The following is a 12,688-nucleotide window of genomic DNA, read 5'->3' on the forward strand; positions in this document are numbered from 1 at the left end:
TTCCAGGGAGCTGAGGACGGACTGAGTTATGTGCAGAAAGTACAGCCTTGTGCAGGAAAGTGACTTGCTTCTTTGGGGAAATTGCCTGGACTGCTGATGATGTCTGAGGGTAGGTTGCTTAATGCCTCAGCTGCCATGATGCTCTTTCTCACCCAGCGTCACTCTGTTATGGAGAATATTTAGGGTGTGAGTCATAACAATGTAACATATGCTATAGAACGTATTTCTGGCTTCAGCTTCAATTACAGCTAAATGGCCACACATGGGACCCTAAATATGGCAGAACTGAGTTTAGGGAACCCAGGACTGGACATTTCTGGCAGAAAACTGTACTGAGCTAGTGCATTCTGTCACACTTCTGACCTCCTGTCCTCCCCCTAAAAAATTCATGGGCATGTTGGATAAAATCTAAAATATCTTCAAGTGCAGAGTCAAGCTTGAAAGCAGGATAAGGAATTTCTGGATGGTGCAAACAGTTAACATGCTCGGCTGCTGACCAAAAGTTGGAAGTTCGAGTTCATCCAGGGGCCCCTTGGAAGAATGGCCTGGCCATCTACTTCTGAAAAATCAGCAGTTGAAGACGCCATGGAATACAGTTCTACTCTGACAGACATGAGATTGCCATGACTCAGAATGAACTCAACAGCAACTAGTTTTTAGAGTACATTGACCCCACTAGCCTGCAGTGTTTCAGACATGGTGGCCCTAGGATCTAGGTGTTGGGATGTTAATACATAGGAACTTCTTGTGAAAAGGGGCAAGAAAAATTTCCCCAGAATCTGTCTGGGACTTTGAGTGTGTGTGTTTGGGGCACAGGAGTGGGGGGATGAAAATCCAGGTTTACACTTTGGGGTCTTAGTTACACTGCCTGTGTAATGCAGGAACTCCAGTTGCATTTTGGCATAGAAACTGGTTTGAGAGCATTGAAAGCAGTAGGGCCCTGGCAGAAGCAAATACCACATCCCTATGGAGAGGTGCAGTGCCTCCTCAAAAAAGAGCAAGCCATACTAAAGAGAAACTAGTAATGAAAAGTACAGAATCTGAGCCTCAGCAAAGCAGAGATTAACAGTGAATCCCTGAGATTGCTTTCAGCTGGGGCCCGTGATGTCAAATAGGGCTTTCTTCTGGGGATTAATGAACGTTTCTTCATCAGACCCACGCTGGCTAAGCATCTGAATTTCTGTGGTAAGCACTAGTGGCCATTAAGGTGATAGTCCCTCATTACAGCTTGTCCTCAAGGTGTTCTTGAGAATATTTAAATTCCTAAATTGGAAACTTTTTATTGGAGAGAATGCTAGCCCCCATGAGCTTTTTGAAGAGATACCTTCCTAGAGATTTCCCTTGTCTTTGCTTCCTTTTCGGTGGGTCATTTTGAAGTAACCCACTAGGCTTTGTGTTGAGTTATTTCAGCTTCCCACCAAATCACAGGAAATGTTCATCTGAATTGTTCAACAAACCCCCCAAGGGAGAGGGAACCTGAATGTGGTTGGAGGGCCCTGGAATTCTTTCAGTGTCAAACCAAAGAAACCTGGCTAAGTCAGGCATGATTGGTAAGCTTTTGTCCTAGATGAGTAATACAGTTCAGCCTTCTCAATCCAAAGTGGCCACGTGGATCAGAGTGTTGCCCAGAACTCTGGATGGCAGCCACCAAATACGCCCCATGCAGTGACAGTCGCTGTTGGCAACATGAATTGAAGATGCTAAAATTAAAGAGTGATTCTTTAATTTATTTCATTGGGTGATGAAATCTCTTGTGTTTAATTTTTTTCTTCTGAGGTATGCAAAGGGTGGTGTTCCCAGTATTATCTAAAAAGTGCCCCCTGACCTAAAAGTAGGAGCCCTGGTGGTGCAGTGGTTAAAGCGCTCAGCTGCTAACCAAAAGGTCAATGGTTCGAATGCACTAGCCACTCCGCTGGAGAAAGATGTGGCAGTCTGCTTCTGGAAAGATTACAGCCTTGGAAACCCTATGGGGCAGTTCTTCTCTGTCCTATAGGGTTGCTATGAGTCAGAATAGACTTGATGGCAATATGGGGACCTAAAAGTCATGCCATGCTTCTCAAGAAAAAAACTCTTCAGTATTTTATTCTTAATTTGGACCTGTTTTATCATTTAGTCTCAAAATATTGTGGCCGGATGAGGAGTGTCTATAGATGTTGACGTTAAAGTGTTAGAAGAGGATAGAGTGAGAGGAAATAGACTCAACCGGTGCTGGATGTGAGGAAGACATTCCTAAACATTGTAATTAAATGTGGCGCAATTGCGAGCCTCGTGTATGTAAAGTAGTGGGTTAGGTGCTAGGTATTTGGGTACTAGCAGCAAACAGACAAGATCTCTTCTCTTGAAGTGCCTGTAATCCAGTGGGCTGTGGATTGGCAGGTAAACCCCTACCTGCAATTTAAAGCTGAATGAGGTAGAGCTGAATGATAATGGAGACACAGGAAGAAGGGGATGGACCTTCTTTGAGCACCACATTTCAAGTACTTTTTTCAGGTTACACCATTTAATCCTCGAAAGGATTAAGGAAGTATAAAGCATTTTTCCACATTTTATAGATGAAGAAACAGAGACTCAAAGAGAGTCAGTAACTTGCCAGAATCACATGCCAAGAAGCAGAGTTGATATCCAGACTCACTGACTTGGCTACTGAGCTTGGCTTTCCCCACTCTACCACCTGGGCTTGCCATGCCTGGGGACGCCACCATGACATAACCCTAGAGGGCCACGAGGCAGTGGCAAGCTACCACGCTTGGAGATGTAGAGGAACAAAGAATCCCCTGACTGACATTGACATTGTACAGTAGAAGAAGAGATTTTTATGTCATTTCTCAGTTTTTTGGCTTTCTTGAACATCAGGAGCTTGGGGAACTTGTGCCTTGTTCCTTCTTTGCTGGAGCTAGAGCTGAGTGCCAGATCCCACATCCCCTCCACTCCTCCTTGTCTTCTCAGGCTTGACCATTCACTCATCTCATTTTTTCTTGACCCCAGCAAGCATCTGAATTTGCAATCCCTGCTTTAGATAGGGAGCCCTGGTGGCACAGTGGTTAAGCACTTGGCTGCAAACCGAAAGGTTTGTAGTTAAAACCCACCAGCTGCCCCATGGGAGAAAGATGTGACAGCCTGCTTCCGTAAAGAATACAGCTTTGGAAGCCCTATGGGGCAGTTCTGTTCTGTCCTATAGGGTCGCTATGAGTCGAAATCAACTCAATAGCAATGAGTTTTTTGGGGGAGGGGGTATGAAATGTGGGTGAGGAGACTTTAGATAGTCACCCAGGCAAGGAAAATGGGCTGGGCAAGGCAACCTGTGACTTTCTGCTTTGTGCCTTTAACTGGAGATACTCGTATGTTAGTGGCTGACCACCCTGAAACTATACATTAGGTATCCTGACTTCTGGTCTGATTCCTTTACAGTTTGAATAAGTACAGGCACAAATGGTTAAGCACTCAACTACCAGCCAAACGGTTGGCAATTCAGACCCACCCACAGGCACCTCAGAAGACAGACTTGGCACTCTGCTTCTGAAAGGTCATAGCCTTGAAACCCTATGGAGCAGTTCTATTCGGCATATATGGGGTTGCCATGAATCAGAATTGACTCAACGGTAGCTAACAACAACAATGACCCTATCTTTGGGGAAGAAAACTTTTGATGATTCTTCATGGGAAGATGCTCTCATCCTTCTGGCTGAGGATGTACACTCTCCACTGTGTGTTGTGAAGGCAGGCTACAGGGGAGCAAGGTAGGATGGTAAACACTGTCCAGTCTCTTGAGGCAGAACCATGTTAGGGCATGTTTGCTGCCTAAATGTGGGGGCTGCAAGGACAACCAGGTCCTGAACAACCAGAGCCACACGTCTACTACAACTTTGAGGTTGGAGAAGGACCTGCAAGAAGTTACTCAGAGAGCTTTGCTCTGATCCCTTATGCCTCTTTTCAGGAAGAAAGGAATGGGACAGCTGCTTGGGAGGTGTGTGTACGTTTATGTGTATGTGTGTAGGGAAGGCAGAGGTTTCTTTGTTCCTTTGCCCTTGGCTGCTTTAATCCTAACATCATGGCCTGTATTGTGGAAGGGAGGGATTGTACATCTGTGATAAAATGGTCTTAGGTTTCGCCAGTCTTGTACAAGGACTTCAAGTGAAGATTCATTCAGTCAGGGCTTGACTTCAGAGTCATGTGAATTTCATCAACCCATAAAAAGTCCACAGGGTGGAGGAAACTAGAGGAGATTTCTCTCACCTGTTCATCTGATTACCCTAGCTTTTAGAGAATTTCCTCTAGATTCTTGTCCTCATGCATTCTCTACCTTTTTTCTTCCAGAGTCTGTGGGTCCTTTAATTACTTCCCTTATTCCTTCTCCACAGGCACGTGGGTCTGGTATGGGTCATTGTTCTCCAGATCTCTGGGCTTCTGGATAAGGTAATGGGGAGGGGAAGGACAAGAGACCATTCGACAGACTGACCTCAGGGTAGATTATCTCTAAAAGCCTTTCACACCGTGAAGAATCACCTGCTCGCTCTTGCTAGCCAGCCTCCCATAGGAGTGTTTGAGCTACACAGCTTTGAGTTCTGTTTCAAAGGCTTCCAGTTATTCATAGTAGAATGAGGCTCTTGGTTGGGGTGGGAGTTGGAGTCAGGAGAAAAGCCCATCTCATCATATTTCACTGTATATTCGCAGTAAGTATTAGTTGCATTTTCAAGGGTCAAGTAACAGTATAACACACACACACACAAATTGCCACTGACACTTTTAAGCTTCTCCTTGGAGTAAGGAAAATAGAATAAAGTTTGCTTACGCTATTCTCACCATACCTTTATACCACATTAGCAGTGATTCAGGTATAATAGACTTTTCTCAGTAGTAGGTGGAGGTTGATGGTAAATAAATAGTGGTGAAACAGGTAGGCCCGGTCTTAACTTTACTCCAACTCCTACGTGCTGACACCCAAGCCAAGAGAGTGTATATGATCCTGGAGAAGCTGCAGGACACGGAGCCTGCAATCTCGTGGTCCCTTCAGTGGTAGGGGCCTGGCTGGTAAGGGACATGTGGCCAAATTGCTGAACCTTTGTCTGGGTGTCTTTGTTGGCTCACCAGCCCTTTAAATTTCTTCTTTCTTTGCTCTTTTATTTCTTCTTCCTACACTTACCTTGTCTCCACTTTCCTCTTTATCGGCACTTCTTTTTCTCACCTGGAAAGATGACTTACATTGCATTAACCCTTTGGAAGCCTAAGGTTAGCTACAGGCTCTGTAAGTTGAAACAACTCTAGAATTAATAGGTGGAAGTCACACACTGGTTTATGGGATTGACTTTCTCAAGGTATCCTTTAAAGGCAACTGTACTTTCCATTGTTCATTACTAGAAGAATCCAACTTCTTAAATGGTTAAAAAGTTAACTAAATAATAGAATCCTATTATGGAAACATTGAAAAATAGAAGAAAAACGCAAACACCTTTAATTCCACCGTGGTAACTGAGAATTCTTTTCTTAATGCTTCATGGTTAAGATGTAGTCTCTTTTTTTACATTGTGAATTTCTCTAAGCTTCTTTATGAACTGAATTGGCAACAAATTAACCAGGTCCTCTGTTTCCAAAGAGACTGGAAGGACTTGATAAGAGTAAAACCGATCTTTTCAGCTGCTGTGAGGAAGTGAACTGACCCCAGTTTCTAAAACTGCCATCTATTCTGTGAGGTGTTGTTTTAATTAATGGTTGTCTTTGAGGTGTATATTTGTTTTCCTTTTTTTGGTAGGGGAGTTACTCTTTATTTGTGGTCTTTATACGTGTTTCAATTAGAAGCGTCTTGAAACGGAGTCCAGGCTCTAGTGCTTACGACGGCTTGACCCAGAAGAATTCTTTTCCATCTCTTAGTCTGGTTCCCTAGTTAGGAAACTACCACCCAGATTGATATCAGCACTAAACAAGAGTATTCATATAAAAATTCATTGCACAGTTTTGAGTACTATACAGCTAGCTGTATGATGTTCTTAACAATATTTTACCAACACTGTTTTTAAGCTCCTACATTGACAGCCTACATCATTTTAGTTTGTGTGGGTGAGAACAAAGAAAAAAAAATCTATTCAAAATGTTTATTAAGAGCTTTCTGTGTAACTAATATTTCCCTCAAAGAGTTTTTAGCTTGACTGGGTTGTAGACCCAAAATACCTGAAAATGACATAAGGGCGAAGATCCATAATTAGTTTAGTGTGAACTATAACCCAGATTCTGAGGGAATGGGAATTGTAGCATGATTGAAACTGGGTGGGGTTCCTCTCAGGGAAGTTGCCTTCAAGAATCCTTGTCTGTCTGTTATTATCTTCTGTACCCACCTTTCCTGTGTTGTTACTACTGTGTACATTTGAGTGGAATTGTGACGTTAGCCATCCTTGCAAGGCATTTGGACAAACTCACTAGTTAAATGGGCATTCATTTTTAAGTGAACCAAATACATATATTGAAAAGGAAACAGCATGTACAGAGCATTACCTTAAAACTGAAGTTCATTAGCATCTGCTTCTGGAAATTCAGAGTAAAATTTATATCCTTAATTTCTTTTCAGTCACTTTAAAATTTATTAGAATTGGATGTTGAATTTTCTGATTTTGAAGTAATGATTACCCAGGCATCCTGTACAATGAAGATGTTTGGATTTATTTATCCTGCAAAGTCAGAATTCCAGGGTCTCTCCATGTTGTACATCATAGTTAAAATATGTTATTGCTGTGACTGAATGTGCTGTTTTCTTTGGAATCTGTGTGTCTCAAATACCCAGGGAGTAATCTGCAATTTCTTCTCCCTGTCTTCTCATTTGTAAAAGGAGTTTAATAATATTATGTTCATAGAATAGTAGTAGTATGTTTGGAGTACTAGGAGTTTATCTTTTGAAAATATAAAATACATTGCAAAATCATTTTCTTCACAGTGAAAGATGGTAATATGGGGAATACAGCCTTGGGCTTGCCCATGTGCTCAACTCTGTTCACAGACAGGCCCTATCCCTGTCTTAGGCACGTTCTCTAGTGGACAGGGCCTAATTACTGAGAACTAAAGGTGCTTATGGTGGGCTAGTGGAACAGTAGTGCTTTTCTTAAAAATAAAAAAAAATATACTATTTTTAAGTATAAAATAATAGAAATAAGAAAAATGTTCAATAGGAAAAGTACTACAGTTCCAGTTAAACCTCCAATTCCAGTCTTTATAGGAAAGTTCACATTTACACATCCTTCTTAGGCACGACCTGAATAAATCACACACGTTAGGTGATTATAAGGAACTTTCAATGTTTTGCTCTCCTCTCAAATCCCCCCCTAAACATCTTTCAAAAGAAAAGGCTAAAAATGTATTGAAATGGTTGAAGGTATTTTCTTTCTATTTTTTCTTAGTGTTTGACAAATTAAGAACCCTGGAATCATACAATAAACTGTTTTACTTTAAGATGTAATTCAAGTGTATCCAAGAACCAGGTGTTGTTAGTTGCCATTGAGTTGGCTTTGACTCATGTCAGTTCATCTCATTGAGGGCTTCCTTCATTTCTGCTGACCCTCTACTTTACCAACCATGATGTCTTTTCCTAGTGATTGGTCTTACTGATGATATGTCCAAAGGAGCACTATGGAAGGTTCTATCTATTAAGCCCTGCCACTGATAGTCTTCAGCGTAAACTTGTATATTTCTTTGGGTCTAGCATGTAGTAGGTTTTAGTAGGTAGCTATTTCCTTTCCCTTTCTAGGGAGGTCAAAGCCTCAACTAGAAACTCGTGGGTAACTGGACCATCTGGCTTATTGATCGCTATTTCCTCAGTACACAGCACCTAGTAAGTGCTCAAAAAATAGCTCTTGAATGGATGGATGTTTTTGTCCTTGTGTATCTGCAGTTACTCTGAGCATGTAATACCCAGTTCTCTCTTGCCCAGTGGCATGCCCAGCGTCTGTGGCCCTAGTACTCTTGATTTGACTCTCTAGACCTGCCCTGCTCAATATGGTAGGTGAAAGCCACACGTAGCTATTTACATTTCAATTTAATTAAAATTACATACAGTTAAAAGTTCAGCTCCTCAGTTGCTGTTCAGCTATTTCAAGTGCTCAATAGCTGCATACGGTTGTTGTTGTTGTTAGGTACCATTGAGTCGGTTCCAACTCATAGCGACCCTGTATACAACAGAATGAAGCACTGCCTGGTCCTGCGCCGTCACTGCTGTGCTTGAGCCCATCATTGTAGCCACTTTGTCAGTCCATCTCGTTGAAGGTCTTCTGTTCTTTCACTGACACATGTGGTTAGTGGCTACCATATTGGACAGTGCAGATACAGATCATTGCCATCATGGTAGAAAGTTCCTCGGACATAGGACTGCCCTGTGTCTTCCTGAGCACTAGCTGATGGATGTCTTCTGTTTTTGTGTTCTCTGTGCAGCTGTTTGCTTCAGGAAGTGAGGGCCCCAGGAACAAGGAGAATCTTCAAGAGCTGCCTTGCATCGTGACATGTCTGATCTCTCGCTCCAGTCCCTGCAGCATGAACAAGGTAAGAGGTACTCTGGGGATCAGTGCTTGTATTCTCTTTATGGTACCATGATTTTCCTGGTTTCATAATGTCTTTTCATGGTGTGAGGAGGATGCTTCTCCTGCCAGAAACATCCCAGATGTTAGAAAGTTGTCAGATCCCAGGTGTGCTATGTTTACAGGGAGGGTCACGGGAGCTGGTGGCCACTTTATGGTTGTATAATCCTCCTGAGGCATCACTTGTTTGCTTGAGCACTGTGAGTACTGAAATGTTGGATTGTTAATATAATTGCCTTGGCATGAATATTGGAATATAGAGACTCTGGAGCCAGACTACCTGGATTGGAATTTCAACTTTTCCCACTACTAGCTTCGGTGACCTTGTTCAAGTGGCTTAACTTCTCTGTGCCTCAGTTTCCTCATTTGTAAAATGCTTGATAATGACAGTACCCACTTCATAGGGTTGTTGTGAGGATTAAATGAGTTAATACATGTACCAGTGCTTAATAGAGCACCTGCCTATATTATGAGAATTTTAGAAATATTTGCTCTGGTTATTTTTTTATGTTGGGAAGACTTGTTCCTTAGACATTTTTGCAAGAGAGTCTGAGGTGCATCTGCAGTGTTTCCATTTATTCACTGATGGATTAGGCAAGAAGTGATTGATTACCAGATGGACACTGTGGGGATAAATGATGAATAAGACTTGGTCCTTGCCTTTGGCAGGTGACAGATAATTTTGGGTCAACATAGTGAGTGTTCTAATGAGGTATGTACCAGAAGTTCTGGAAGCATAGAAGAAGGAGCATCCAGCTCTGGGGAAGGACAGTATAAAGGAGGTGATATTTTGAGTTGGATCCTGGATGATAAGTAGTAATTTCCTGAACAGAGAAAGCAGGGTAAGGCATTTTAGGTAAAGGAAATAGTCTATGTTTAGGCACAGAGGTGTATGAAAAAATATAGCCTGCTTGGCAACAAATTTTCATATGACTAGAGCAGGGTTTCTCAACGTGTGCACTAGTGACTTTTGCACCAGGTAATTCTTTGTTGTGGGAGGCTGTCCTGTACGTTGTAGAACGTTTAATAGCATCCCTTTCCCCTCCCCCAAGTCATGACAACCAAAAATGTTCCCAGACATGGCCTAATATCCCTTGAGGGGGCAAAATTGTCCCTGGTTGAGAATCACTGGGCTAGAGTGTGGCATGTGAGTGGAGGAGGGATAGATTTGACCCAGAGAGTCAAGGGCCAGATCCTTAGAACCCCTGAAGGATTTAAAGCAGGGGAGTGACATTTCCAGATGCCTGCGAACCCAAGTATGTTACTGCATTATCTGTAGGTTCTGATGGAATTTGGACAGTGCTTTTAGGCAATTTGATCTTAAAAAGGTGTTATAGAATCCCTGGGCTTTAGAAAACCCATTTAGTTTGTTGAGATCCTTTTAGTAAGGACCAGCTTTCCAGTGGTGATTTTTCTCATGGCCATTTATTCTGCTTCTCAAAGGTGGGAAGGGCTACGTGTTCCTTGAGTGCTTTTGAGGGATGCTGGAAAACACCTCTGTGCATTTATCCATTTCCCTGGATCAAAGTTTCATGGTAGACTATTACTGCTTTACTCCATCTGAAGAGCTCAGAAAAAAAATAAGAATCTTTTGGGAGGTTTTCATTTGGCTGAGTCAAGCGAAAGAGAAGGACACGTGCTGAGTTTGTCTGTGCTCTGACTTAAATACTTACCCTTAAGCACTCTTAGAGGAGTCAGCTTTTGGAATAGTGTAAGTGGGGGAGGATATTCTGCCCCCGGGGACATTGTGGGAAGGGGGAGGGTAGGTCAATGCAAACCTTGACTGCTATTCTTTAGAGTTTGGTGTACTAAAAAGCAAAGCCAACTCCTGAGAAATCTCCGATTGGCAAGCATGGTTTGCTATGATGGCTTCTGCCCATGTTTCTCCAGGGCAACTCAAGACTTGATGTCATAGGCTCCCTCTTAACACACAGCTGGGAACCACACTGCTCATAAATTTTAAGTGTCTCAGTAGGTGTGTCTGTTGCCTGGGAAGTTATGTTCTAGTTAAGTGGCCCAGTGAGTGCTTTATTTTAAGTAGTGATTAAACATGATGAGTAAGTATTATAGGTCAACAATTTTCTTATGGTTTTCTTGGCATAAGACAAAGAGTAGGTCACCCTCTGGGAAGTAAACCACCCTTTTTTGACACAAGTAACACTAGAGAATCATCTCATCAGTTAGAACAGTTAGAACGTTGGGAATAGTTTTGTGGGTGTGACTGATTTTCTGTGTTGATTTGTTCCTAGAAAGTTGGAGACATTTGAATTATGTACTCTCTTCTTCCTTGTGCATACACTGTAATCCTCTCCTAGCCTCCCAAACCCGCTCCAGCTGATTTGAACACTTTAATTAGAGAGGTGTCAGGATGGGAGGTAGCCCCCAGTGCTCTGGGCTCGGTGCTATTCCTGGGAATCACCAAGCCAGCACAGATTATGTTAGGCATTGATAGCTCTCTTTTGGGTCAGTCAGAGAAGATACCTCTAGAAAACAAAGCACAGAGAAGTGGCCTGTTTTTGCATTTTTTCTGACTAATTTAACAGGCCTGACCTGGTAGCCAGTGAACTGCCATCTACCAGAAAGGGCCTTTCAGTTCTCACGTTCCTACTTGTACCAGGACCTGAAGACACAGCAAGAATGGGTGCAGTTCTGGCTCTTGGACAGCAAACAACCAGAGGCATCCCTGGACACAATGTCATCATGAATCTGGTGGCCTTTCGTGAAACCAGTGTGCATGGCATATGTCAGTTTGATAACTCATAAGATTTATACAGAGAAGACATCCTCACATTTATTCACTTTTTTAATATAAGCAGCCTTTAACAGTTGTACTTTCTGGGCTTTATGTTCAAGCCTTATATGTTAAAGAAATTGTGGGTGCAGACATTTTCCAGGGTCCTCATTCTCCCCACCCCTTCTGCAGACTTGAAGACTATCCTTCCAACTTGCCTTATGCTCGTCAGATCTTTTGTGTAAGAGCTGACTTTCCAATCTTTATATTGATCAAAAGCTTTATAAGTGCCATTTGATGGGGAAAGAAGAGTCTCTTTAATAAATGTACAGAAAATTGGAATTCCACATGCAGAAAAATGAAACAGGATCCTTGCCTCACACCATACACAAAAACAAATTTAAAGTGGATTAAGGACCTAAATGTACAAACTAAAACCATGAAATTCTTAGAAGACCAGGCAGGGGCAACGCTGTCAGGCCTAGCTTTTAACAGTGGATTATCTAATATAATAACAAAAGCACAAACAGCAAAAGACAAACTAAATAAATGGGACCTCATAAAAATTAATACTTTTGTTTATGAAACGACTTTACAAAAAAAGTGAAAAGACAAGCTACCGATTGAGAGAATATCTTTGGAAAACATATATCCAACAAGAATCTAATAACCAAAATATATATAAAACTTTGACAGCTTAACAACAAAAAGACAACCCAATCATAAAATGGGCAAATTATTTGAACAAACATTTCATCAAAGAGGACATTCAGATGGCCACCAAATACATGAAAAGATGCTCAGTGATTAGCCATCAGAGAGATGCAAATCAAAACCACCATGAGATACCATTTGTCTCCCACTAGGATGGCTAAGATTAAAAATGAAAAACAAAATAAAAAATGTTGGCGAGGATGAGGGGAAACTGGAATCCTTATCCATTGCTGGTGGGAATATGAGATGGTGCAGCCGTTGTGAAAAATAGTATGGCAGTCCCTCAAAAAACTAAAAATAGAACTATCTTATGACTCAGCAATTCCACTCCTAGGTATATACCTAAAAAACTTGAAAGCAGAGACACAAACAGAGACTTGTATACCAATGTTCATTGCAACACTATTCACAAAAGCCAAAAAGTAGAAATAACCTAAATGCCCATCAGCAGATGAATGGATAAACAAAATGTAGTACATACATACAATGGAATACTACTTAGCCAGTAGGAGAAATGAAGTATTGATACATGCTGCATAGAGCTTGAAGACATTATGCTGAGTGAAATGTCAATCACTAAAGGACAAATATTGTATAACCTCACTTATATAAAAAAGATAAGAAAAGGCAAATGTCTAGAGACCAAAGTTTGTTAGTGGTTACCAGGGGCGGGAGGGAGGGGGAAAGGGGATTA

The 12,688-nt window shown here is 41.8% G+C and overlaps 1 protein-coding gene across 2 annotated transcripts in view; it reads left to right on the forward strand.

Moving 5' to 3' along the window:
- BACH2 (BTB domain and CNC homolog 2) overlaps positions 1-12,688 on the forward strand; it is a 393,721-nt gene that overhangs the window by 92,528 nt on the left and 288,505 nt on the right. For both annotated transcript variants that reach the window (XM_023742482.1, XM_023742480.1), the window contains exon 2: positions 8,407-8,514. The gene's annotated coding sequence lies outside the window, so the exon portion shown is untranslated. The remainder of the gene's footprint in view (positions 1-8,406; positions 8,515-12,688) is intronic.

Source organism: Trichechus manatus, unplaced genomic scaffold (assembly GCF_000243295.1).
Source record: "Trichechus manatus latirostris isolate Lorelei unplaced genomic scaffold, TriManLat1.0 scaffold00211, whole genome shotgun sequence".
Lineage (NCBI taxonomy): Eukaryota > Metazoa > Chordata > Mammalia > Sirenia > Trichechidae > Trichechus > Trichechus manatus.